The sequence below is a fragment of the Schistocerca gregaria genome, chromosome X (genome assembly GCF_023897955.1).
Source record: "Schistocerca gregaria isolate iqSchGreg1 chromosome X, iqSchGreg1.2, whole genome shotgun sequence".
Lineage (NCBI taxonomy): Eukaryota > Metazoa > Arthropoda > Insecta > Orthoptera > Acrididae > Schistocerca > Schistocerca gregaria.
This window is the reverse complement of record NC_064931.1, coordinates 525989916-526017728: the sequence shown is the minus strand read 5'-3', so window position 1 is coordinate 526017728 and position 27813 is coordinate 525989916. Positions and strand designations below refer to the sequence as shown.

The window sequence follows — 27813 nt, the reverse complement described above, 5'->3', positions numbered from 1 at the left end:
GTCCATGGGAAAAATAATGGGTGTTCCAAACCATTTGACCATGTGTTTACTATTTTTCTACTTATTTATTCACATCAGTTGGGAGAATTGATTCCATTTGCATAAAGTAAACATTACTGGAAGGTAAAGTAAAGTACGGATAAAGGAAATAATGTTATCTCTAAAAGTTATTATAAACTGGATTTGTACAAATAATCTAGCTTTAAAGATTACAAAAATAATATTATTCAGTTTTTTTACTGCAAAAGTACCCCATATCCAATCTACAGTAGCAACAACAAATAACAATGCAAAATGCTCTCAGTTCTCGAGTGTATGAAAACAGATCAAAAACAAAAGGTGCAGACTGGAAGGAGGAATGACTGGTACAGAATCTGTATTTACGTAACATAAGAATTGGAGATGAAATGACAGAAGGAAACAGCATTATAAGAGACATTAAGTTGTTTCTTATCCCCTATTTTGTTCAACTTATACCTGGAAGGACTATTGGAAAAGGGTTAGAGACAAAAAGTGGAGTAGGCTGTGGTATTGGTAGGAAGAGAGTAGAATGTATAAGATTTGCTGATGACATGTTATTAGAGGCAGGAAGTGAAAAAACTATAAATAAAATGCTAGAAGATATGAATGACACTTTTGTGGAGCATTAGATGAGAAGCAATACAGTAAAAACAACGAATATGGTGATTGGCACCAGGAAGGTGACTGGATGATATAAAGATAGGAAATGTTATTACTAAGCAAGTAAGAGCATTTAAATATCTTGAAAGTACAATAACTGAAGACTTTAGATGTCATCAAGAAGTTAAAATTCGCACAGCTATAGTGAAGAAGGCATTCAATAGAAAATTATGTGGCAAACTTACGTGAACACCTCAGAAAAAGTCAGGACAGGATTTCTGTCTGTAGTGAGGCATTTGATGGGGTGCAAACATGGATACAAACAACAGGATGAGAAAAGGCCACACGCATTTGAGACATGGAAGTGGAGGAGAATGGAAAGAGCAAGCTGGATGGAAAGAGTGAGTATAACAGAAAAGTGTTGGAGAGAATTAGTATGAGGAGAGAAGGGTACTGCAGTTTGTAAGCAAACAGAAGAACTGGACGGTAAGTTCACTGAGATGGAAGTGCTTCCTGAATGACAATTTTCAAGGAATACTTTGTGGGAGGAGACAGAGAAAGGAGATACAATATGATAGATGACAAGGCTAAGCAACAATTAAGCAGATGTGGTAGAAGAAAGAGCATGAAAACTTCCACACATGAAAATCTGTCTTTGGGCAGAACACTAATGATGATTAAATACCATTCACAAATTTGATTAGAAGTTTTCAGCCAGGTGATACTTTAAGTGTAGTGTTTCATTATTCCATGTTTTCCACAAGATGACGGACAACAGATGTGTGTTAGGTTAGACCAGGCTTCTATCTGGGAACAAAGCTGTGTAATAAATTTCCCAAGGCAATGAAAAAGATTAAATCTGTTCAAAAAGGCAGTGAAAACCTTCATAACTAATGAATACTACACAGAGTTAGAGGACTCTGAACAAGGGTCAATAATGAAAAGGGATAAGCATCATGTCACAAGTCACTACATGATCATCATTTACCGATTTCACAAGAAAATCATACGCCAAGACGTAAAGTGTAATATTAGGTCATTCTTCCAAGCCCAACATCTCATTCATTATGGGGGGATGCTTGTTCAGTTTTCCAAGCAGACTGAAGGTGGAGGCATGTACACATGCATGACACAGTGTAGCACATTATGCTCCTGAATAAGTTTTCCTTGTGGACTGACAGGAGCACAAGAGGCATAGCAGCATACTGATGGCAATGGTCTCAACAAAGAATGTCCGTATCATGTGCAGTGACAGTGCAGAGAGATGCCAAGAAACAATGTAATTTCCCTGAATCACTGAGCTACTGATTTTCAATGCAGCTAAGCGATCCGTGGACGAGAAAGATGATATGCAAACAACAGCATGACATGGACATGAATAGGTGCTCAAACATAGACACGATGCAGCTAAACCTACGAATATCTGCTCTTGACCAGCTGTTCATATACAGACTGTATCCCAACTAAATTTTGTTACAAGTCCCAGATTTCTAACACGTTCATTCCGTCAGTTATCAGTAGACATGTGTAACTAGTGCTACTTCGCACAACAGTTTGAAAAATGAAGGTCACACTCAACGGTGGGCACGGGGTAAATTATTAAAGCCCTACTCAATAATGAACGGGTAGCGAAGTCAGCATTTACAGTCAACAATAATGAATTATTCTCCTGGAGTAAAGTATTGCGGTAAGTACAACTGAAGTACTGATTTCGGCTAGATAAATTCCAGAATACTGTCTTAATCATATTTTCGTAACATTACAGGAAATTTATGTCTTAGATTCGATTTTTTTTTTTTTTACGTGACACAGAGAAATATGCTAAAGTTGATTCAACGCATTCCTTATAACGTTAATGCGACTTCCCAGCTGATTAAAATTAATCTCAACGCAACACTTACAGTATTTCACCTACTTCTTCAACATGCTCAAACCTCGCTTGCACAACGCAACCCACGTTGCTTAACCACAACAGTACCAAACCGTGTGCCAATATCGTCTGCGATGTAAACCAAAGATGATCAAAGGGAGGTTTTTATATTTTTTATTGGCTCCCAGCATACAAACTTTTTAGCCATCACAAATAAATGTACTGACACACATAACAAGGTAACTTTTTTTACTTCGTCATACATACTGTTTAGGGCATACATTCGTATGTTTTCAGATCAAAATTATTGTAATCAGATTACAAAACACAGTTGACTGCTAAAAATTTATTTGTTAATTAAGTTCTTTAGTTAAGTTTAATTCATTTTAGATTTTTATGTCTTCTTTGGCTAGAAACCGGGATATGGCATCATATGTACTCCTGGTTGTGTCTCCGAGAATTGGGATCGCGCAAAGCGGCTGGCAGTGACCAAGCCTTAAGAGCTCCTTTAAAAAGTCGACTCTGCCTTTCTTATAGCATCTACACTGAAATAAGATGTGATTTACGTCGCCAATTTTTTCCTCTTAACACTGACAGTGAGATGTCTCCGATACGCCGATTCTGTGTAAGTGGGCAGGGAAAGATCCATGATTGAGAGGCATTCTCACAATGGGCGTTATAATTTTCTTTGAATGTTTGCAGTTAGCAAACCATGGCTGTCTTGGTATGAATGTCTGTATCCGTCCATAGCTTTTACCTCTTGTTTGTTGGATTTTATTCCATTCTTCCTGCCATGAGAGAATCGCTTGTTGTTTTACTTTTATGAGGTATTCTGTGCATGAGAGTTTACTGTCCATAGGTCTTCCACTCTTAATCGCACCTTTCGCTAGTCGATCTGCTTTGTCATTGTATAGAATGCCGGAATGTGATTTGATCCATACAAATCCTATAATTTGGGCAGTCTTCGTATCTTTGTGGTATTGATCCAGTATGTCGAGGGTGTATTTACTAGTTCTTTTGTCCCAACTCCTGTAACTAATGGATTTCAGAACGCTTTGAGAGTCATTGATTATTACTGCCTTGGGGATTTTCAGAGATTTTGCATATTTGATTGCCTCTATAATAGTGAAAGTTTCAGCAAGAAATATGGAAGCATCACCTGGTAGTTGAAACTTCTTTTCTTCTGCAGATTCTGGACAGAAGAAAGCACATCCGGTATGATTTTCCGTCCCCATTTTTGAGCCATCTGTGTATAGTTTAAGATATCCTGCCCACTTTTCTGCTAGGTGCAATGCAGGTGAAAACTGACCATGTCATTTTCCTTTACAGGAATAGTCGAAGTATGTTACCGAAATGTCGTGATAAGAGCTGTGATAGTCATATAGGAACATTGGAAGAACCTCACTTCGATGTACTTTCTTTTGGAGATATTTCCACTCTTCGTACTGCTTGTATATTTAAACTGCTGTTTTATGACATTTCTGTTATTCCCGATTTGAGAGAGCGTTTCGCACTTTTTTTTTAATCAGTGGATGTTTAGTATCTGCCATCCGCTGTAAGATATAACGATCACACATCATTGTTCTGCGAATGTGCATTTCTGATGCTTCCAGGAGAAGGGTGTTAGTGGGAGAAGAATGCATAGCTCCGAGGCAGATGCATAAGCTTCTGTACTGCAGTTGATCCAGTAGTGCTAGGTACTTGTTAGCAGCAGTGTGATAGACCGTGCATCCATAGTCTACACGGGAACGTATCAACGTGCGGTAGAGAGTGAGTAGAGTGTTGGGGTGAGCCCCCCACCATACTGTTGTCACAGATCTGATAAGGTTCAATGCTTTTTCACATGTACTGACGATGGTCTGAATATGTGGTATCCAACTCATTCTGGAATCGAAGAGAACACCAAGAAACCTCGCCTGGGATTTTAGTTGTATTTTACGACCAGAAAGTCTTACACTATTCGAGCACCCTGGCATAGTTTGGTTCAAGAAAGGAACGAGTACCGATTTTTCTGCCGAAATCTGTAACCCACAGCTACATATTGTTTGATCATGTGTGCCCATCGCCTTTGATATCTTTCAAACAGCCTGATCCATTCCTTTGGTCGACACATACAAACAAATATCATCTGCATACTGGAAGATTTTAACTGAAAAAGGGATAATCCTTGCCAGCTCGTTAATATATAGCGCAAAGAGTAGATGGCTATGGACAGCTCCTTGTGGAAGACCTGTTGTAAAAAGACGTCATCCATTTCATTTATTTTGAAACCGAACCCATATGTGTCTTTCAGTGAGGAAAGTGCTGATTCCGTAAATCAGTTGTGGTGGGATTCCAATGGTTTCCAACTTCTGTAGCAACATAGGAATAAGAACATTATCATATGCTCCAGCTATATCCAGGAATATAGCTGTTATATTCTCTTTTTTTGTTGTTGCGTCATAAATCTCTGAGGTTAAGATATTTATATTATCTATTGTTCCCTTGCCTTTTCTAAACCCATACTGACTCGATGACAGAGTCTGATTTGATTCCAACCACAATTCCAAGTGATTTTTTACCAGGCATTCTAAAGTTTTATCAATACAGGAAGAAAGAGAAATAGGTCTGTATGATTTTTTTCTGTTCTTCATCCTTATGTGATTTCAGTATGGGTACCACTACTTGAGTTGTCTAATCTTCTATTAGCGTGTCATTCATTGGTTAAACATCTGTAATAGTTTTCTGAGTGCTATGTCTGGGCGATTTTCTATCATCTGATAGTGTATATCGTCCTTACTGGGTGTGGAAGTTATGCTCTTTTTAATACTATTCCCGTTGCTCCAGGGGGCAATAGGGCTGCTCGGCTGCGGATGCTGGTGAGATTAAATTCACGAAGTCTTCAAGCCATGCGTCACTTAGTGGCTGACGCGTAGTGGAGTTTTTGTTTTTGAAAAATCTCAATTTCTTCTAAACATCAGCGATACTAACATTGTTATTTAACGATTCACATAAATTTTGCCAGCTATTCTTTTTACAGTCTTTTAACCACTTTCGAACTTTCGCTGCTATTTTCCGATATACAATGAAGTTTTCTACATTTTGTTGTTTACAGGAGTTACTGTTACTGTACGTAACTTTGCGCTGTGCTATGGCTCTAGAGCACTCTGGTGTCCACCATACTGGAGGCCGTTGTTTCAAAACGATGGCTTCCTCTTTTCTTGGGATGGAAATTGTTGCAGTGTCTTCAATAACTGAAATTAGCTGTTGGTAGGCCTCTTTTGGAGCTAACAAATTGTTAAAAGATTGAAACTTCACCTGGACCGCTGCAGTATACTTTGGTCAGTCAGCATCCTTTATTTTCCACCTGCTGATTGGGTAGATAGTTTCTACTGTATTTATAAGTAAGTTTATTTTGATTTCCAGAGGGAATTAACCTGACAAGGGAATGGTCAGACTTGTCATGCCGAAACATGAATTGTTTTTTCTTTAACACTGTTATTTAACTATGCAAAAGGTCCGTGTGCAAAATTGTAGCTGCTGAAATGAACTGGAAGTCGCCTAAAAAAAATTACGAACATGGCTGTTTTTTCTGCTTGGCGCTTGCAGTGACGGCTGGCCACCCCTGGAAAATTGCGAGTCGCGAGCGTTGTGCGCATGGTCGGTAAGTGCTGCCGTCTTATCGCGGCGTTCACTAAAGAGGAATATCGCTGCACGGTTTTGGTGGAAAGGGGAAACGAATATTCGTTTCTGTGGCATGCACGTCCTTTTAATTTCTGGTATGTATTTCGAAACATACCGTCCGGAAGCTGGTTAGAGATGTGAAAGATGTTCTGTACATGTTCATCTATACTCCGAAAGCCACTTTACGGCGAACATTCAATCTCCCCTCACAGGTGATGGCGAACCCTGTAAATGTTTTGTTGCTTGCCATGGAGATATACCACAGACGCCAAATGAAGCAATCAACAGAAAACACGCGGAAGACTATGTGTTGTGCGACATGGTTGTTAAACTTCTAGACGAACATGTAAGTGGCGCAGACATGTGGCTAGAAACAACTGAAACACTCGATATTGCAGACTGCGAATCTACAGAAGGCAAAGACACCGACGAAAGTTGCACTCATGAAGACTATTCGAGTGATAGTGCCACATACTATCATCAATTATCTCCGAAAGTAACACCAGCAATTACAATTACCTTATCAAGCAAAGAAAAAGCGGTAACGTATTGGTTGAACAAAAGTGGTAAGAACCGCCTACGTGTCAGTACTGTTCAAAATAAGTATCGCTTTGTCCGTTCTGAACGTGAATTGTATAGATGGAAAAAGGAAGTCACTGGACGACGTAAGAGTCGGTTGGAAATTGCTACAGAGGTAAATGCGCGACTTTTTGAGCTATTTACCGATGATAGACAAGAGTCATTTAGTGTCAGCGATACAATTTTGCGTGATTGGGCATTAGAGATTGCCAACGCGATAGGCGCTAAAGAATTTACAGCTTCTCAAAGTTGGATTAGTCGCTTCAAAAGATCACATAAAATTGTGGCAAGAAAAATAACAAAATTTGTATCGAGAAAGAGGTAGGAAAATGAAGTGACACAAATCGAAATGATAGAAGCTTTTCTTACCAATGCAAAAAATAAGATCGCTAGTTTTAGTGAATCGTACGTGTACAATGCAGATCAGTCACGTTTTCAAAAAGAAATGCGTGTGAAAAGAACACTGTCATTCAAAGGGGAAAAACATATTGAGGCGATTGCGCAGTCCACGACTGCACTCACCCATTCATACACTATAATGTCCATAATTAGTCTGGATGGTTCATTGCTGCCTAAACTATATGTGTGTCTTCAAGAACCAACTGGACGTTTTGGACCACGTGTCAAAAGAACAATGTTCTACCCAAAACAATCTTGTGATAGACGCATCGAAGTCTTGAAAAATGGGAAATTAAAATGTTACACTTCTCATGCGTCATGCTTTTCTTCCATTCTGCGGGAACAAATCTCTTCTCCTTGTAGATTCGTGGTCAGGTCATAAAAGGTCTGAATCATTAAAAGCTGTATTTCGAGCCCATCCTGACAAAGAAGTAGAGATATTTCAGATTCCACCCGGCACGACGAACGTAATTCAGCCTTTACACAGAGAATTTTTCCGTCAGTGGAAGGCCTTTTACAGAAAACTAACAGAGAAAATTATTGTGTGCAGATCACTGCAATTTCCTGTCTATCACCGTGACAATATTCTCAAGGTGCAATCAGTAGTACATTATCAATTTTCCTCCCCACGGTTTCAGAATTTGATTAAATATGCGTGGCACTCCTCGAAATATACTGATACTAGGCCTGATTCATTCCTAACACGAGCCCAGTTTTGTCTACGGACATCTAACAACGTCTGTATTCGCAGGGCTGCCATATGTCGTCTTTGCTTGTATGTTCTTGATGCACAAAAAAACCTATGTTTTGAACATTGCATCCATATTTCGCATCTTAGCGGTGATTACAAGAAATAAAGTTTGGACATGTTCTAAACCATATATTTATTTGTGTCTATTTCATAGCTATTTGGAAAGAATGTTGTAGATAACATATAAGCCATATTTGTCAACGAATGTTTAATTATCATACGATCGCTTTCACTTTGGGAATCAGCTCTCTCACTGCTATGGCAAGAGAGCGGCGCGTAGCTAACGCCACCTTGTCCATAGATGGCGTTGGTATAACGTAGCGAGAGGTCAGGGCTGTACAAGAGGCAGTTATAAGCGCGGAAACAATGCGACAATAATGTCTTACTTCATAAAATTGTTTACAGACTTCCAAGTCATGTCAGCAGCAAAAATTCTGCCTACAGACTTCTTGCAATGTTAACTCACAGTGGTAAAAAAAGCAACACAGGTTTCGACATGACAAGTCTGACCATTCCCTTGTGAGAAACAGAGTCTCGTTTGGCCGTCCACTCTGTTACACGGTTGAAGTCAACAGACCACAATGTCAAATCGATGGTCGACGATCGTCTGTTTGGGTTATGTATCATAGTAGGAGACACATCATTTAAAAGAATCAAATTGAACTTTTCAAAAAGTGTAACTAACTCTCGGTCATCCGCATCATCTATTACGCAACCCCATACTGAGTGGTGTACGTTGAAGTCTGCACAAAGGAAAATGGCGTTTGAAGCTGGGCCACAATCTGATCCAGTGAAAGATCTTGTATTTTACGCTTAGGTGGTTTGTAAATGGTGACGATGGTGAATGCGCCGTTAGGAGTGTAAATTACAGCAGCAACTACCTGTCATTCTGTTGTCCTAGTAGTGATGTCCAATTTTTTAAACTTAATCGTCTATCTAATCAACATGGCTACTCCTCCTCCTTTTCCATCGTCTCTGTCGTTTCTGAGAACAGCGTATCCTTTGAATTGTATTCGTTAGATTGGCTGAAACCAAGTTTCGCAAATAAAAGCTACCGGTATGTGGTTGCTGCTAAGTTATCGATAAAGACTTTCTCAGTTCGAGATTGCTGACCTTGCAGTCCACTGGAGTATTTTAAAAGCCATTGACAGATTTGCAGAAGTCTTCAACAGCATTACGTATAAGAGCCTGTGTCGTTAACATGTGTGTTTCATTTTCAAGAGAAAGAAAGATCTGCATTATTTAAGTACAAAGGCTGTTAATAGTAGTTTCTCGACCTGTGTAAGATGTTGCCAGAGGAGTGGGAGGGTATGGATTGTTTCATATCGAGTTCTGTGGACCCTGAAATTCGAATCTTGTTGTTGTGGTCTTCAGCCCTAAGACTGGTTTGTTGCTGCTCTCCATGCTACTCTATCCTGTGCAAGCTTCTTCATCTCCCAGTACCTACTGCAACCTACAACCTTCTGAATCTGCTTAGTGTATTCACCTCTTGGTCTCACTCTACGATATTTACCCTCCACACTGCCCTCCAATGCAAAATTGGTGATCCCTTGATGCCTCAAAACATGTCCTACCAACCGATCCCTTCTTCTGGTCAAGTTGTGCCACAAACTTGTCTTCTCCCCAATCCTATTCAATACTTCCTCATTAGTTATGTGATCCACCTATCTAATCTTCAGTATTCTTCTGTAGCACAACATTTCGAAAGCTTCTATTCTCTTCTAGTCCAAACTATTTATCGTCCATGTTTCACTTCCATACATGGCTACAATCCATACAAATACTTTCAGAAACGAATTCCTGACACTTAAATCTATATTCGATGTTAACAAATGTGTCTTCTTCAGAAACGCTTTCCTTGCCATTGCCAGCCTACATTTTATATCCTCTCTACTTCGACCATCATCGGTTATTTTACTTCCTAAATAGCAAAACTCCTTTACTACTTTAAGTGTCTCATTTCGTAATCTAACTCCCTCAGCATCACCCGATTTAATTTGACTACGTTCCATTATCCTCGTTTTGCTTTTGTTGATGTTCATCTTATATCCTCCTTTCAAGACACTGTCCATTCCGTTCAACTGCTCTTCCAAGTCCTTTGCTGTCTCTGGCAGGATTACGATGTCATCGGCAAACCTCAAAGTTTTTATTGCTTCTCCATGGATTTTAATACCTACTCCGAATTTTTCTTTTGTTATCTTCACTGCTTGCTCAATATACAGATTGAATAACATCAGGGAGAGACTACAACCCTGTCTCACTCCCTTCCCAACCACTGCTTCCCTTTCATGTCCCTCGACTCTTATAACTGCCATCTGGTTTCTGTACAAATTGTAAATAGCCTTTCGCTCCCTGTATTTTACCCCTGCCACCTTTAGAATTTGAAAGAGAGTATTCCAATCAACGTTGTCAAAAGCTTTCTCTAAGTCTACAAATGCTAGAAACATAGGTTTGCCCTTCCTTAATCTAGCTTCTAAGATAAGTCGTAGGGTCAGTATTGCCTCACGTGTTCCAACATTTCTACGGAATCCAAACTGATCTTCCCCGAGGTCGGCTTCTACTAGTTTTTCCATTCATCTGTAAAGAATTAGCCTTAGTATTTTGCAGCTGTGACTTATTAAACTGATAGTTCGGTAATTTTCACATCTGTCAACACCTGTTTTCTTTGGGATTGGAATTATTATATTCTTCTTGAAGTCTGAGGGAATTTCGCCTGTCTCATACATCTTGCTCACCAGATGGTAGAGTTTTGTCAGGACTGGCTCTCCCAAGGCTGCCAGTAGTTCCAATGGAATGTTGTCTACTCCCGGGGCCTTGTTTCGACTCAAGTCTTTCAGTGCTCTGTCAAACTCTTCATGCAGTATCGTATCTCACATTTCATCTTCACCTACATCCTTTTCCATTTCCATAATATTGTCCTCAAGTACATCGTCCTTGTATAGACCCATTATATACTGCTTCCACCTTTCTGCTTTCCCTTCTTTTCTTAGAACTGGGTTTCCATCTGAGCTCTTGATGTTCATACAAGTGGTTCTCTTATCTCCAAAGGTCTCTTTAATTTTCCTGTAGGCAGTATCTATTTTACCCCTAGTGAGATAAGCCTCTACATCCTTACATTTGTCCTCTAGCCATCCCTGCTTAGCCATTTTGCACTTCCTGTCGATCTCATTTTTGAGACGTTTGTATTCCTTTTTGCCTGCTTCATTTGCTGCATTTTTATATTTTCTCTTTTCATTTCTTTTCCCCAATCCATATTCACCTACTACATTTCCTTCTCTGCCTTTTCCTACTAACGAATTTCAGTCACCCATGACTATTAAATTATCATCACCCTTCACTCTCTGAATAATTTCTTTTATTTCATCATGTATTTCTTCAATTTCTTCGTCATCTGCAGAGCTAGTTGGCATATAAAATTGCACTATTGTAGTAGGCGTGGGCTTCGTGTTTATCTTGGCCACAATAATGCGTTCACTATGCTGTTTATAGTAGCTTACCTGCATTCCTATTTTTCTATTCATTATTAAACCTACTCCTGCATTACCCCTATTTGATTTTGTATTTATAACCCTGTAGTCACCTGACCAGAAGTCTTGTTCCTCCTGCCATTGAACTTCACTGATTCCCACAATATCTAACTTTAACCTATCCATTTCCCTTTTAAAATTTTCTAACCTACCTGCCCGATTAAGAGATCTGACATTCCACGCTCCGATCCGTAGAACGCCAGTTTTCTTTCTCCTGATAACGACATCATCTTGAGTAGTCCCCCCCCCCCCCCCCGAAGATCCAAATGGGGGACTATTTTACCTCCGGAATATTTTACCTAAGAGGATGCCATCACTATTTAATCATACAGTAAAGCTGCATGCCCTCGGCAAAAATTACGGCTGTAGTTTCCCCTTGCTTTCAGCAGTTCGTAGTACCAGCACAGCAAGGCCGTTTTTGTTATTGTTACAAGGCCAGATCAGTCAATCATCCAGACTGTTGCCCCTGCAACTACTGAAAAGGCTGCTGCCCCTCTTCAGGAACCACACGTTAGTCTGGCCTCTCAACAGATACCCCTCCGTTGTGGTTGCACCTACGGTACGGCTATCTGTATCGCTGAGGCACGCAAGCCTCCCCACCAACGGCAAGGTCCATGGTTCATGGGGGAGGAGGGGGAAATTCGTATAACATATCAGAATAACCCTGCTTGTATGGACTGCGAGTAAATAGTTTATCTTTGTAAGACCTGGGAGCTGGAACCGACATAACTGCGTGCTTAAGTCCCTGTTGTAACCTTTTGTCCGTCATATTCAAACCTTTTCGTTTCTCGCATATTTTAGGCCAGGCACTAGGAGAGAGCTCTCGTGCTGTAGAAACACCAGCAGTAGTCTGCGCAAATGATGGTCGCGGTGACGCGACGGCAGTAGAGCAAGAAGCGCCATAGGCTTCGCTGCGCTTTGCTTCCATGTGCTGCTCATAAACTGGGCAACAGCGATCGGTAGCGAGGTGGTTTCCATTGCATTGCAAACGCCTGGGCTCTCCGACATGTGAGCACTGTGAGGTCTCGTGGGCTCCCATGCATTTGGCACAGCGAGCACTACTACGACACTGCAATTAAATGGAAATATCTAAGGCAATTACGACATTGCAAAACTGAATGGACGTACGGTGCAACAGGGCATTTCATACCTCACAAATATATATACTGGGGACGTTGTTGAGATTTAAATGTTACAACACATTTCGGTGTGGGAATTACTCTCAATTTTCTATTACTTTCTTTGTGGACCTTCGGATATTACTAAAAATTCCGACTTTAATTCTGCAAGGATGTCTTGGTGGGATAATGCAATATCAACGTCACAGATAACTCCATTTCTCTTTGTTAGGAAATTTGGAATGTTTCAGCCGAAAAAACATCAACCAACCGCAACCTGTTTGCAGACTGCCCTGTTTTGGTTTCAATTTTATACCTGTTCCTACCAAGAGCTGCAATATTAACTATTTCATGTCTTAAGTTATTTCTTTCTGTAAATAACATTTTTCCAAGAGCCATTGGATGTAACTTTCCTACATTACCATTTTCTCCCTCTACAAAGACGATGTAGGGACTCATGTCTGTTGATTGACATGTATTATCTTTACTAGCATATTTGTTGTTACTGGAAACGAGTTATTTCCTGATTTCCTGTAGGAGGTACCGTTGTGGTCACTGAATTGTCCAAGTTTTTACGACTAACAGGCTTTTCGGAAGCAGGCTCCTCATTGCAATTCCTGTCTCCTATATTTACACTCAGGATACTGTTTACCTCAGCGGTCGCGCGGTTCCAGACTGTAGCGCCTAGAACCACTCGCCCAGCTCGGCCAGCGCGCAGTTAAACATATGGGGAGAACCATACAGAGTCTTGTTGTTGTGGTCTTCAGTCCTGCGACTGGTTTGATGCAGCTCTCCATGCTACTCTACCCTTTTCTCCGTTCATCAATTAAATTCAATATTTCTTCTGTTACCCAAGGATTTCTACTAGCCCTCGTCTTTTTACCTACTTGATCCTCTGCTAACTTCACTACTTCATCCCTCAAAGCTACCCATTCTTCTTCTACTGTATTTCTTTCCCCAATTCTTGTCAATTGTTCCCTTATGCTCTCCCTGAAACTCTGTGCAACGTCTCGTTTAGTCAGTTTATCCAGGTCCTATCTCCTTAAAATTCCCACCTTTTTTGCAGTTTCTTCAGTTTTAATCTACAGTCCATAACCAATAGATTGTGGTCAGAGTCCACATCTGCCCCTGGAAATGTCTTACAATTTAAAACCTGGTTCCTAAATCTCTGTCTTACCATTATATAATCTATCTGAAACCTGTCAGTATCTCCAGGCTTCTTCCATGTATACAACCTTCTTTTATGATTCTCGAACCAAGTGTTAGCTATGATTAAGTTGTGCTCTTAGCAAAATTCTACCAGGCGGCTTCCTCTATCATTTCTTACCCCCAATCCATATTCACCTACTACGTTTCCTTCTCTTCCTTTTCCTACTCTCGAATTCCAGTCACCCATGACTATTATATTTTCGTCTCCCTTCACTATCTGAATAATTTATTTTATCTCATCATACATTTCTTCAGTTTTTTCGTCATCTGCAGAGCTAATTGGCATATAAACTTGTACTACTATAGTAGGCGTGTGCTTCGTGTCTATCTTGGCCACAATTAGACGTTCACTATGCTGTTTGTAGTACCTTACCCGCACTTCTATTTTTTATTTGATTTTGTATTTATAACCCCGTATTCACCTGATCAAAGTCTTGTTACTCTTGCCACCGAACTTCGCTAATTCCCACTATATCTAGCTTTAACCTATCCATTTCCCTTTTTAAATTTTCTAACTTACCTGCCCGATTAAGGAATCTGACATTCCACGCCACATACCCGCTGTGTGGAAAGCCTCGAAGGCAGATATCATTAAAAAAAAGCCCCAGACAAGTATCCCTCTGACCCAAAATCATACAGACCAATTTTTCTAATAAACACACTTCCCAAAATACAAGAAAAATTGCTCTGCAAAAGACTTCACGCACAGAGAATACTACAGGGGCTAACACCACATCAGTTTGGATTTTGGGAGAGAAACCAATAGACGGCGCAATCAACAGAGCACTACAAATAGTACATAACAGACCTGCAAAATACACATTAGCCATCATGATTGACATCTCAGGTGTGCACGAAAACTTATGGTGGCCAGCCTTGTTCAAGAGGCTAAGACACCTGCAGGTGCTGGAGTCTCTGTACAATGTCTTTGTCGACTATTGCAGAAACACAATAGTCATTTGGCACGTGGACAACAAAAAAGTAATCAAGCGTATTACATCTTCTGGGACATAATGACAGAACTTCTCTTACAATTACTAGAGGAGCATAATCTGATAGATGGAGTTATCACCTACGCTGACGGCCTGCTAGTGGCGGTGTCAGCAAATAACCGTGCCCAGCTAGAAGACAGAGCCCATGGAACACTGTGAACAATAAGACAATGGTGCACAGACAACAAACTCAAGGTCTCAGAAAACAAAACAACCCTGCAAAGGAATCCAACAGACAAAATCAGGGACACAAACATCAAAAGATCATTAGTAACTCGCTGCCTTAGAGTACACATCGACGAACGCTTGAACTTTCATGAACACATAATAATATGCACAAACAAAGCAGAAAAGATACTTCATAAACTGGCAACATTAAATTCGGATCAATACAGACTACCTTTGTCAGTCACACGAACATAACATTGCACTCTCTTCGAGTCAGTACTATGCTTCGCCGCTAGTACGCGGGCCCACAGACTAAGGCTGCCCACCAATAGAACTACAGTACGTTGTGGGCAAAGAAGCGTTCCGCTTCGACTGTCGGAGGCCTTCAGCACAACATCAGTCGCTATGCCTTCTGATGGGGGCCTTCTCGATAGACATAGACTGGCTTAGGATAGGGAGACTAGACCAGGTTCGGTAGATCACTGATGTACCACATGAAACAACATCTACATCTACATCCATACTCCCCAAGCCACCTGACGGTGTGTGGCGGAGGGAACCTTGAGTACCTCTATCGGTTCTCCCTTCTATTCCAGTCTCGTATTGTTCGTGGAAAAAAGGATTGTCGGTATGCTTCTGTGTGGGTTCTCATCTCTCTGATTTTATCCTCATGGTCTCTTCGCGAGATATACATAGGAGGAAGCAATATACTGCTTGACTCTTCGGTGAAGGTATGTTCTCGAAACTTTAACAAAAGCCCGTACTGAGTTACTGTGCGTCTCTTGCAGAGTCTTCCACTGGAGTTTATCTATCATCTCTGTAACGCTTTCGCGATTACTAAATGATTCTGTAATGAGACGCGCTGCTCTCCATTGGATCTTCTCTATCTCTTCTATCAACCCTACCTGGTACGGATCTCACACTGCTCAGCAGTATTCAAGCAGTGGGCGAGCAAGCGTACTGTAACCTACTTCCTTTGTTTTCGGATTGCATTTCCTTAGGATTCTTCCAATGAATCTCAGTCTGGCATCTGCTTTACCGAGATCACTTCATATGATCATTCCATTTTAAATCTCTCTTAATGCATACTCCCAGATAATTTATGGAATTAACTGCTTCCAGTTGCTGACCTGCTGTATTTTAGCTAAATGATAAGGGATCTTTCTTTCTATGTATTCGCAGCACATTACACTTGTCTACATTGCGATTCAATTGCCATTCCCTGCAACATGCGTCAATTCGCTGCAGATCCTCCTGCATTTCAGAACTATTTTCCATTGTTAAAACCTCTCGATATACCACAGCATCATCCGCAAAAAGCCTCAGTGAACTTACGATGTCGTCCACTAGGTTATTTATGTATATTGTGAATAGCAACGGTCTTACGACACTCCCCTGTGGCGCACCTGAAATCACTCTTACACTTCGGAAGACTTCTCTGCAATGAGAATGACATGCTATGTTTTGTTATCTAGGAACTCTTAAATAGAATCACATAATTGGTCTGATAGTCCATATGCTCTTACTTTGTTCATTAAACGACTGTGGGAAACTGTATCGAACGCCTTGCGGAAGTCAAGAAACACGGCATCTACCTGGGAACCTTTGTCTATGGCCCCCTGAGTCTCGTGGACTAATAGCGCGTGCTGGGATTCACACGATCGTCTTTTTCGAAATCCATGCTGATTTCTACAGAGTAGATTTCTAGTCTCCAGAAAAGTTATTATACTCTAACATAATACGTGTTCCAAAATTCCACAACTGATCGACGTTAAAGATATAGGTCTATAGTTCTGCACATCTGTTCGACGTCCCTTCTTGAAAACGGGGATGACCTGTGCGCTTTTCCATTCCTTTGGAACGCTACGCTCTTCTAGAGAACTACGGTACACCGCTGCAAGAAGGGGGGCAAGCTCCTTCGCGTACTCTGTGTAAAATCGAACTGGTATCCCATCAGGTCCAGCGGCCTTTCCTCTTTTGAGCGATTTTAATTCTTTCTCTATCCCTCTGTCGCCTATTTCGATATCTACCATTTTGTCATCTGTGCGACAATCTAGAGAAGAAACTACAGTGCAGTCTTCCTCTGTGAAACAGCTTTGAAAAAAGACATTTAGTATTTCGGCCTTTAGTCTGTCATCCTCTGTTTCAGTACCATTTTGGTCAGAGAGAGTCTGGACATTTTGTTTTGATCCACTTAGCGCTTTTACATAAGACCAAAATTTCCTAGGATTTTCTGCCAAGTCAGTACATAGAACTTTACTTTCGAATTCATTGAACACCTCTCGCATGGCCCTCCTCAGATTACATTTCGCTTCGCATTTTTTTTTTTTTTTTTTGTCTGGAAGGCTTTGGCTATGTTTATGTTTGCTATGAAGTTCCCTATGCTTCCGCAGCAGTTTTCTAACGCGGTTGTTGTACCACAGTGGCTCTTTTCCATCTCTTACGAACTTGCTTGGCACATACTCATCTAACGCATATTGTACGATGGTTTTGAAAAAAAAAATTCAAATGTGTGCGAAATCTTATGGGACTTAACTGCTAAGATCATCAGTCCCTAAGCTTACACACTACTTAACCTAAATTATCCTAAGGACAAACACACACACCCATGCCCGAGGGAGGACTCGAACCTCCGCACAGTCCATGACTGCAGCGCCTAGACCGCTCGGCTAATTCCGCGCGGCGATGGTTTTGAACTTTGTCCACTGATCCTCAACACTATCTGTACTTAAAACAAAACTTTTGTGTTGAGCCGTCAGGTACTCTGAAATCTGCTTTTTGTCACTTTTGCTAAACAGAAAAAACTTTCTACCGTTTTTAATATTTCTATTTACGGCTGAAATCATCGATACAGTAACCGCTTTATGATCGCTGATTCCCTGTTCTGCGTTAACTGTTTCAAATAGGTCGGGTCTGTTTGTCACCAGAAGGTCTAATACAGTATGTTATCGCCACGAGTCGGTTCTCTGTTTAACTGCTCAAGGTAGTTTTCAGATAAAGCAGTTAAAAAAATTTCACTGGATTCTTTGTTCCTGCCACCCGTTATGAACGTTTGAGTCTCCCAGTCTATAGCTGGCAAATTAAAGTCTCCACCCAGAACTATAACATGATGGGGAAATCTACTCGAAATATTTTCCAAATTATCCTTCAGGTGCAAAGCCATAACAGCTGATGAGACTGGGGGCCTGTAGACACATCCAATTACCATGTCTGAGCCTGCTTTAACCGTGACCTTCACCCAAATTATTTCACATTTCGGATCTCCGTCAATTTCCTTCGATACTACTGCACTTCTTATCACTATAAACACGCCTCCCCCTTCACTGTCGAGCCTGTCTCTGGGGTATACATCCCAAACTGAGTTTAGAATTTCATTACTGTGTACATCTGGTTTCAGCCAACTTTCTGTCCCTAGTACTAAGTGAGCATTGTGACCGTTTATTAATGAGAGGAATTCTGGGACCTTTCTATAGACGCTCTCCTGCAGTTTACTATTAGCACATTAATATTGTTATTCCCTGTTGCATTTTGCCTACTCCTACCTTGCCGCGTCTCAGGAGGCGTCTTGTCGGGCCTAGGGAGGGAATTCTCTAACCTAAAAAAACCCACATGTGAACTCCGCATGTACTCCGCTACCCTTCTAGCCACTTCCTGCGTGTAGTGCACGCCTGACCTATTCAGGGGGACCCTACATTTCTCCACCCGATAGCGGAGGTCGAGAAATTTGCACCCCAGATCTCCGCCGAATCGTCTGGGCCTCTGGTTTAAGCCTTCTACTCGGCTCCAAACCAGAGGACCGCGATCGGTTCTGGGAGCGATACTACAAATAGTTAGCTCAGATTCCACCCAGCGAGCGAGGCTTTCCGCATTCACAACCGCCTGTACGAACTGAGGATGACCTCTGAACCCAGACGGCAGGAGTCATTGGTGCCGACATGAGGAACAATTTGCAGTCGGGTGCATCCAGTGCTCTCTATCGCCGCCGGTAGGGCCTCCTCCACATCTCGGATGAGATCCCCCGGCAAGCAGACGGGAGTGAACACTGGCATTCTTCCCCGACCTTTCCGCTATTTCCGTAAGCGGCTCTATCAACCGCCTAACGTTGGAGCTCCAAATAACTAATAAACCCCTCCCCCCGTGTACCTGCACGGACCTTGCAGAAGGAGCGGCCATATGTCCACTCACAGGCAGAGCGGGCGATGCCACACGGCCAGCCTCCACATTGACCCTCCGTCTCGTCCGCCGCGAACGCCGCTGAACCCGCCACTCCCTGCCAGAGCATGGTGAGTGGATACCTGGCAGGGTGAGTGGGATAATAGTAGTCAGGGCCACCGAGTATACAATTTCTTCCCTGGTATCAGGGAAAGAGTAAAACTAAAACATGTCAACCCCAACCGCAGTAGGGTGCACTTTCTCACTTTCCATGGCCCTTATCCCACGCACTTGAGCAGAGTGAGTCTGCAACAGCCAACTAGATGCCCATGCAGGGAAGGAGGCTCCCCTGAAGACACTGCAGGCAGCACACAACATAATACATCTCTACACGTAAAGTCCGACGTTCACCTAATGATTTTACGGACGTTTCGCCAGCACGACTGGCTGGCATTGTCAAAGCTTCACCCTCCATTGCCGGTGGTGAACTGGAGCCGAGCTCGCGGCCGCAGACTACATGTACCTGGCGCGCCGACGTCCGAAGGCTTCTCCTAGGTCATTTCCGGTGCGCTTCTCTTCCTGCTACCTGCGACGTTCGTTCGCTGCAGTATGGGAAGCCAGGATCAGTTTACCTTAAGACTTTCCTCTTTCTTGTTGAAACTGTTAGCGTGTTTTAGTATTTCTACAGCTTCTCTGAACAAGCGCGTGTGATAATGCTTCTCTAGAGCCAGAATTCCGTGTCGGCGAATTTTATTACGTGGTCGGTCTCACTTAGTGCATGCTTTGCCACGGCTCGGCTCCAGTTCACCACCGGCAATGGAGGGTGAAGCTTTGACAATGCCAGCCTCTCGTGCTTGCGAAACGTCAGTAAAATCATTAAATGAACATCGGCCGAAGACCCAGATACAGAAACCAATAGGCAGTTTGTTAACAAGTGCCCATGAAAGCCTTAACAATTTTGTACTACACATAAACCAGATAAACATGAACAACACATTGCACAATGTGCTATGCAATCCTGACCAGTGGACAGAACTAAACACACTGATTGACGAAACATCTAAGATCTTGTTCACAGAATACCTACCTAACAGACCGTACAAAAGGCAAGCCGGTATACAAAGACAGCAGAGTGCCCAAGGGATGGATGTCAGTGTTGAAACAACCAGCCATGAGGAGACTAACACTAATACCGAAACTGACTCTGACAACGAAATGGAACTTGTGGCATCTAGCACAGATGATCCATAGTGGCACCCTGCAACATAGCACAACCAACAAGACCAGAGCAGTTTAACAAAGGTGCAAGGCTAAACACACTAATGAGCATTAAGCACCAAATTGTACACTCCTGGAAATTGAAATAAGAACACCGTGAATTCATTGTCCCAGGAAGGGGAAACTTTATTGACACATTCCTGGGGTCAGATACATCACATGATCACACTGACAGAACCACAGGCACATAGACACAGGCAACAGAGCATGCACAATGTCGGCACTAGTACAGTGTATATCCACCTTTCGCAGCAATGCAGGCTGCTATTCTCCCATGGAGACGATCGTAGAGATGCTGGATGTAGTCCTGTGGAACAGCTTGCCATGCCATTTCCACCTGGCGCCTCAGTTGGACCAGCGTTCGTGCTGGACGTGCAGACCGCGTGAGACGACGCTTCATCCAGTCCCAAACATGCTCAATGGGGGACAGATCCAGAGATCTTGCTGGCCAGGGTAGTTGACTTACACCTTCTAGAGCACGTTGGGTGGCACGGGATACATGCGGACGTGCATTGTCCTGTTGGAACAGCAAGTTCCCTTGCCGGTCTAGGAATGGTAGAACGATGGGTTCGATGACGGTTTGGATGTACCGTGCACTATTCAGTGTCCCCTCGACGATCACCAGAGGTGTACGGCCAGTGTAGCAGATCGCTCCCCACACCATGATGCCGGGTGTTGGCCCTGTGTGCCTCGGTCGTATGCAGTCCTGATTGTGGCGCTCACCTGCACGGCGCCAAACACGCATACGACCATCATTGGCACCAAGGCAGAAGCGACTCTCATCGCTGAAGACGACACGTCTCCATTCGTCCCTCCATTCACGCCTGTCGCGACACCACTGGAGGCGGGCTGCACGATGTTGGGGCGTGAGCGGAAGACGGCCTAACGGTGTGCGGGACCGTAGCCCAGCTTCATGGAGACGGTTGCGAATGGTCCTCGCCGATACCCCAGGAGCAACAGTGTCCCTAATTTGCTGGGAAGTGGCGGTGCGGTCCCCTACGGCACTGCGTAGGATCCTACGGTCTTGGCGTGCATCCGTGCGTCGCTGCGGTCCGGTCCCAGGTCGACGGGCACGTGCACCTTCCGCCGACCACTGGCGACAACATCGATGTACTGTGGAGACCTCACGCCCCACGTGTTGAGCAATTCGGCGGTACGTCCACCCGGCCTCCCGCATGCCCACTATGCGCCCTCGCTCAAAGTCCGTCAACTGCACATGCGGTTCACGTCCACGCTGTCGCGGCATGCTACCAGTGTTAAAGACTGCGATGGAGCTCCGTATGCCACGGCAAACTGGCTGACACTGACGGCGGCGGTGCACAAATGCTGTGCAGCTAGCGCCATTCGACGGCCAACACCGCGGTTCCTGGTGTGTCCGCTGTGCGGTGCGTGTGATCATTGCTTGTACAGCCCTCTTGCAGTGTCCGGAGCAAGTATGGTGGGTCTGAGACACCGGTGTCAATGTGTTCTTTTTTCCATTTCCAGGAGTGTATATATGCACAAAATCGGCTAGGTAGTGGAAAAGTAGGCACAGAAAAGGGAATCTTGGGTGGCGGTCAGCGACTTGAAGTTCATTCCAAGACCCTGGTCGCCAGTCAGAACCTGGTGGCAGGAAGCTCTACACTCTATTCTTTTTCATCTTCGTTTTTTAATTCTTCTTAATCATCAACATTTTGTATTTCACCTTCCAATTTCAATTCTATTAAATTTAAGATTCGTAAAATGCTGCAAGCGAAAAAAGAAATACATGCAAAAACAGCCCACCTCCATGTGGCAGGATACGGGCAATGGTGTGAGTGGAGGCGGGAGCTGGGGTAGTGTTACACAGCCACCTCAGACCCCGAACCCAGTCACATTGGCCAAGAGGCTCTTACAGATCCACCATAAGTAATCAGAGGGTGTGTCATTAAATAAATGCCAGCAAGTGAAAAAAAGTGTAATTGTCCAAGTCCATTGGAATGTACAATGAACATGAATGGATGCAGGTGATCAAACAGTGCGCTTACATACATCTCACCTGTCAATGTCGTCAATGTCGTATCTAGTTGTCTCAGGGGTCCCATATGACCCCAACTGCACACTTCCCACACCATTAAAGAGCCTCCACCAGCTTGAACAGTCCCCTGCTGACATGCAGGGACCATGGATTCATCAGGTTATCTCAATACTCGTACACATCCATCCACACGATACAATTTGAAACTAGACTCGTCAGACTAGGCAATATGTTTCCAGTCATCAACAGTCCAATGTCGGTATTGACGGGCCCAGACAAGGCATAAAGCTTTGTGTTGTGCAGTCATCAAGAGTATACGAGTAGGCCTGCAGTTCCAAAAGCCCATATCGATGATGCTTCGTAGAATGGTATAATTTTTGGAACATGGAAGAGGTCCAACCAAACCAATATGCTAGTGCAACATAGAACAGGCTGTAGGTTCAGCAAACGTTCCCATATGCACGTGGACATGTCTGCTAGCCTTACGCTTCTGACACTGTAAACGACGTAGAGTCGAGCAGTGGGAATTCTTTCTTAATCCGGGTCATAAGAAGTATTTTGCCAGCAGTTTAGTTGAAGTCCGGACTCCTAGGTGTACTAAGTTATGAAAGGCGCAGAAAAGATATTTCCTGTGTCTTGGTGCAGTGTAAAGACTTAATCCACCCTGTGGTGTATCACACTGTAAGGTAAGTTCCAGCTCTTTCACTTCCACTTCATCAAACACTAAACCATGAAACTGATTAGCCAACAAGTGAGCCAACTCAGAGTCTTCCTTTGCACACTGCCCTGACGGCGCAGCTACACGATAGATTATGAGCCACACGCAGCATTATTAATGCCGCTTATGTGTCGAATGTCTGTGGAGTACTGTGCTACGAAGTCCGCTACATGACATTGGCACTAAGTCTGTTGTCTTGGAAAAGAATGCTGTAAGTGGTGCATGATCTGTATAAATTGTTAGTAACTCACGCTCTGTGGCGCGCTGTCTGCGCTGTGCTTCTGTCTAGAAATGGAAAAAAACGGCAAGGGTTGCCAATCACCATTCATCCTCTGTTGTAATGTGACGCCGACTGCATCCTGGCTGGCGTCGACCATGATTTCCAGTTTCTAATCGAGAATAGGATGGTGCAATAGCAGTCTCCGCCATAGCATTATTAACATCCTTAAAGACCTCCGCAGATTCTTGTTCCACGGTACCTTCTCCTTCCCTGAGATGAACTTCCCCTTCAGAAGTTCAGGTACCTGTTTTATAAAGCCCAGTTGACTGCATACGTAGATACTGTCCAGACGATGTTAAGAGCAGCGTTGAAGAAAAACACCGTCAATACTTACGTTTGCAAAGTCCGCGTAAACTCTGCTAGGAAGCTATCCTATAATACCTTACAACAAATTTCGCGTGGAGGGCGATTGCTTCATTTCTTTAGAAAATTATCAAAATTCAGCAAACGAGTTCTTTTATTTTTTAGGTTCAAAATAAACTCTTGCCATCAGCCCGTATTTAATTAACGAATAATATCACTGTCCTCAGCTCACAGTTCAGACAACTCAGAACACACGAAAGGCAGCCAGAGATGCACTTACGTCCGGCCTGAATTATTACGCGATTTACAGTAATTACTCTCCTACAATATACGAGGTTCACATTCAGTCCATTTCAGTGGATTTCTAATAAAGAAACTGATCGCCAACTATTCCATAAACGGGTATGAAACACGCCAAGCAGAATTCTACAAAGGCTGAAAGTTCACACGCATTTATCTATCCAACAGATCACTTCACAAAGCTCAGATTTTCACAATCTGTCTGTAAATGCAACTGCTTTCTCGGCAATACAATCCGGACACGAGAAAGTAGTACCTTTTTCATTTTATTCATTATTTAGGCGGACACGTCCAACATAAACCTAAAGTCCGATAATTAGCCAGCGACTCATGTTCAGTCTGCCTCTCTCCCCGTATAACTTCTTAGTAGTGGGAGGGAACTGCTTAACTCTGATTGGTTGATCAAAATGACCAGCCAATCGGAACTATCCTTCGAGATTACTATACCCAGTTGCATTTACGTCATTTCAATATGCAAATATTAATATAACGTTTAACAAAACCAAATGAAAGGAAAACTAAACTTGAAATAAATTTAGAAACTTATTACTCTGCAAACGGCTATTCTGGCTGCCTCCTTACAAAATCAAGTGCGATTAGACATACGTCACCAGCAATGTGGGTAAAACACAACTTTCCCACGACACAGTTACGTAATTGTGTAGCATGAGATAAAATAGAATTTTTTCGTATGCCCCACATACACACTCTCACTCATTCTCTTTTACTCACACAACAGCACAGTAAAATAATACTGATCTTTTATGAATTTTATTTTGCGAAAAATGCCAATAGTTAACGTTTTTAATTATGAAACTCTAAACAAACTGACCTAATCGTGCTGTGAGCTTCAATTATGATTCCACATGATACTAAAAGACACACTGTTATGAATCCTAACTGACTTTAATCTTACAAGTGTCGGTTTGCGGGGTTTTAGGTAATTTTCTCTAATTCTGGAAGTATGCCAGCTAGAAAGCTAAGATTTTTACATAATCTTCTTTTAAATAACAAAGGTCAGTTTATTGACTTTTAACTAGATTGAATGATATTTAATACAGTTTATTTAGATTCTTAGGGGCTTGAATATTCTGTCGCTCAAATTGACACAGGTACCGCTGCCCACAGCTAGGCCAGTGACAGGTGCGAATGAGTTACGCTAAGATACAAGCTGCTGTTTCTATTACCGCCAACAGCTCCAAAGCTACGAGCCGTACTGCAAAGTAGTGCAACAAATGCTATTTCATATTTACTCGCGATGTTATGGGTAGAAATTAATCGTTCCCAAAAAATTATCATAATTCGTTGAAAGTCCTTGGAACTGGGAAGTAACGAATGAGTTCTACTCTTTCAGGTTTGGAGATAGACCTTTTGAGGAAACAATGAAACCAAGAAACCGTATTTACTGTTTCCCTAAAATGTACTTGTCTCTGTTGATTAGCACTCCGAAGTCATTAAGCCTCTAGAAAGGGTTTGTAGATAATCCTTACATTATTGGATATTGTTGGACAAGACAAAAATGTCATGCATGTAATAAAACATGAATGGAAGCCATCTGAGAACCTGATGAATAAACCTTTGCCAAGATTTTGAGGCATTTTTTAAGAGCAAAGGTCATAAAGTTGAAATGGAACAAACCAAATGAAGTAGTGATAGCAATCTTCTTGCTGTCGCCCTTTGCGACTAGAATCTGTGCATACAACTCGTGGAAGGCGATATCGCTGAAAATCCTCGCTCCAGGTACAGCGTTGTTATATTCTGCCAGTTGAGGTAACGGATATTTATCGGGAGTAGTACGGTAATTTAGGACTCTATAATTCTTAGATATGCGCCAGTTTCCGTCCTTTCTTTTGACTAGGTGGATAGGTGATGCCCACTGACTATCTGACAGAGACACTATGTCTGCAGCAATCTATCAGTGTCATCATTACCTCTGGTGCATCTTTCTGGCGTAAGCCTACTTGGGTGGGCCGTTACTGGGGACCAAGTGAAGAACGAATTTAAGCCTGAGTGTCGTGCTTACAAGCCGTTCCTAATTTTCTGATTTCTGTAATCTCCAGAAATTGTTGCAGTACCATGTCACATCCGCTGGAAACTTGCATCAATTGAGCCACTTCTAGGAGTCGGTTAGAAGACAAGTCTGTAGGCAGACGGAAGAATTGCAAAAAATCAGTTCCCAAAATTGGTTCCGTCACGTTTGCAGTGAATAATGGAGATATGAGTATGTGTTGTACTCCATGATCAAGTGTACTACCTTTCTTCCTGTAACCTCAATTTCGTAGTTATTTGCCGCCGTTACAGTTATCGGAACCTTGGAACCGTCACCTGTGAAACTTCCAGCTGGTAACAGATTGCAGTCAGAACCTGTGTCTACCAAAACGTACCGGATGTGTTCTCCATCCTGCTTCTCAGTTGCACAGGCAAGGTCAGTCTGTTTTGTGAACTGCCTCCTACCCAACAGTTGCAGCTCCTCAAATCTATAATTTTCGAATCTCTCCATAAGTGTTATGCACTGTCTTCTCGTAGACCACCAAGCTACATGGTAGTCAATGACTTCTGTCAGCATGAAACTTTTCCATGCATCCCATAACACGCCAGAGATACGTGGTGTGTTGACTGAAGCTCGTTGAATGGTGAGCCTGTGGAAATTTACTCACATGGCATAGATGGGTATGTTCTGCATGCATATGTATGGAAGAGATTCACTCCTATAACCCCAGTGCGGCATACATGAAAGTAGGGCGAACTTTTTATTGACGACTAACCACACCCTTATAGGGTCGTCAGATTAGTTTGAGAAATTGCGCTGATTATTGCACTGATGTGCATTTCTGCAGAAATCCCGATGGAATGAACACTACGAAGTTTGGACTGATGGTTTCTATTTATCTGTGTTTCCGGAGAGACTACTCACTCGTATTTCAGAACTGCCATTACGGCATGTAGGTAAGACATTGATGAAAGTTCTGGCTCAAAGAGCATTTTCAAGTAAAAACTACAGACTGCAAACCAAGAATCTAATTTCGCACATTGTCCCAACCAAAAAAATCTCATTTGCCTACATAAAAAACTAAATCCTACAAAAATACAATGAAAACAAAACTGATCAACAAACATGAACTATTTAAGAACTTAAAAAATTACAGTAAAAGAATATTTAATTTAATTAAAATTTTTTTAAAAATTTATTCAAATTTAAAAACATGAAGAGGCCAATCCTAATTTCGTTACCACAATAAATAATCTATAATCCTACAGTTTTATCTAATTTATCATCATCTGTAAAGATTTTAGCATTACGATCTGGAAGAGTAATTTTGTATTTATCATGTAAAACTAATGAAATTTAGTGAGCACTTCTGACCAACAATTACTATTTTATTTAAGTTCAGTTAAGAGATGCTACAATTCATGGACATTTTTATTTATATAGAAAACAATTTAAAGAATAAAAAAATGAAAATGTCTTCTCAATGTTTGGAGAACGTTTTAATTATTGAAAAATTAATTTTTTTTAGTTTTTATCATCTCTCGATTTCTGAAAATATTTCAAAAGGAAATGAAAACATGAACTTAAAACTGCTTTAACTTTTTCTAATTTATTATTCATTTAGTTAATTAAAAACTTTCAGTTAACATTGTGCATTGTGAATCATAATAACATACATAATAACACATGCAACTGTATCATTTGGAATATTTTCATTGAAGAATGCACATAATTTCATTTTTGTTTTTTTAGTAGCTAAAACATTCATTCTTTTACACATATGAATTACATAAATAGGATAATTTTGAATAAAATTGAATGAGCTTACATTTACATCATTTAATTGGGTTATTATTTTAAAATCTCTAAAAGAACCATAAACTTATAGGAAGTTATTTG

General features: G+C 41.9%; 1 protein-coding gene across 8 annotated transcripts in view; it reads right to left on the bottom strand.

Annotated features, from left to right (window-relative positions):
• The window catches only part of LOC126297716 (dnaJ homolog subfamily C member 21-like), a 242382-nt gene that overhangs the window by 27404 nt on the left and 187165 nt on the right, over positions 1-27813 (bottom strand). For 2 of the 8 annotated variants that reach the window (XM_049988850.1, XM_049988851.1), the window contains exon 1: positions 2523-2620. The exons of 4 other annotated variants lie outside the window; for them this stretch is intronic. The gene's annotated coding sequence lies outside the window, so the exon portion shown is untranslated. Of the gene's footprint in view, positions 1-2522; positions 2623-27813 lie in introns of those variants that run through there. 2 more of the 8 variants (XM_049988849.1, XM_049988852.1) reach the window with 2 other exon arrangements.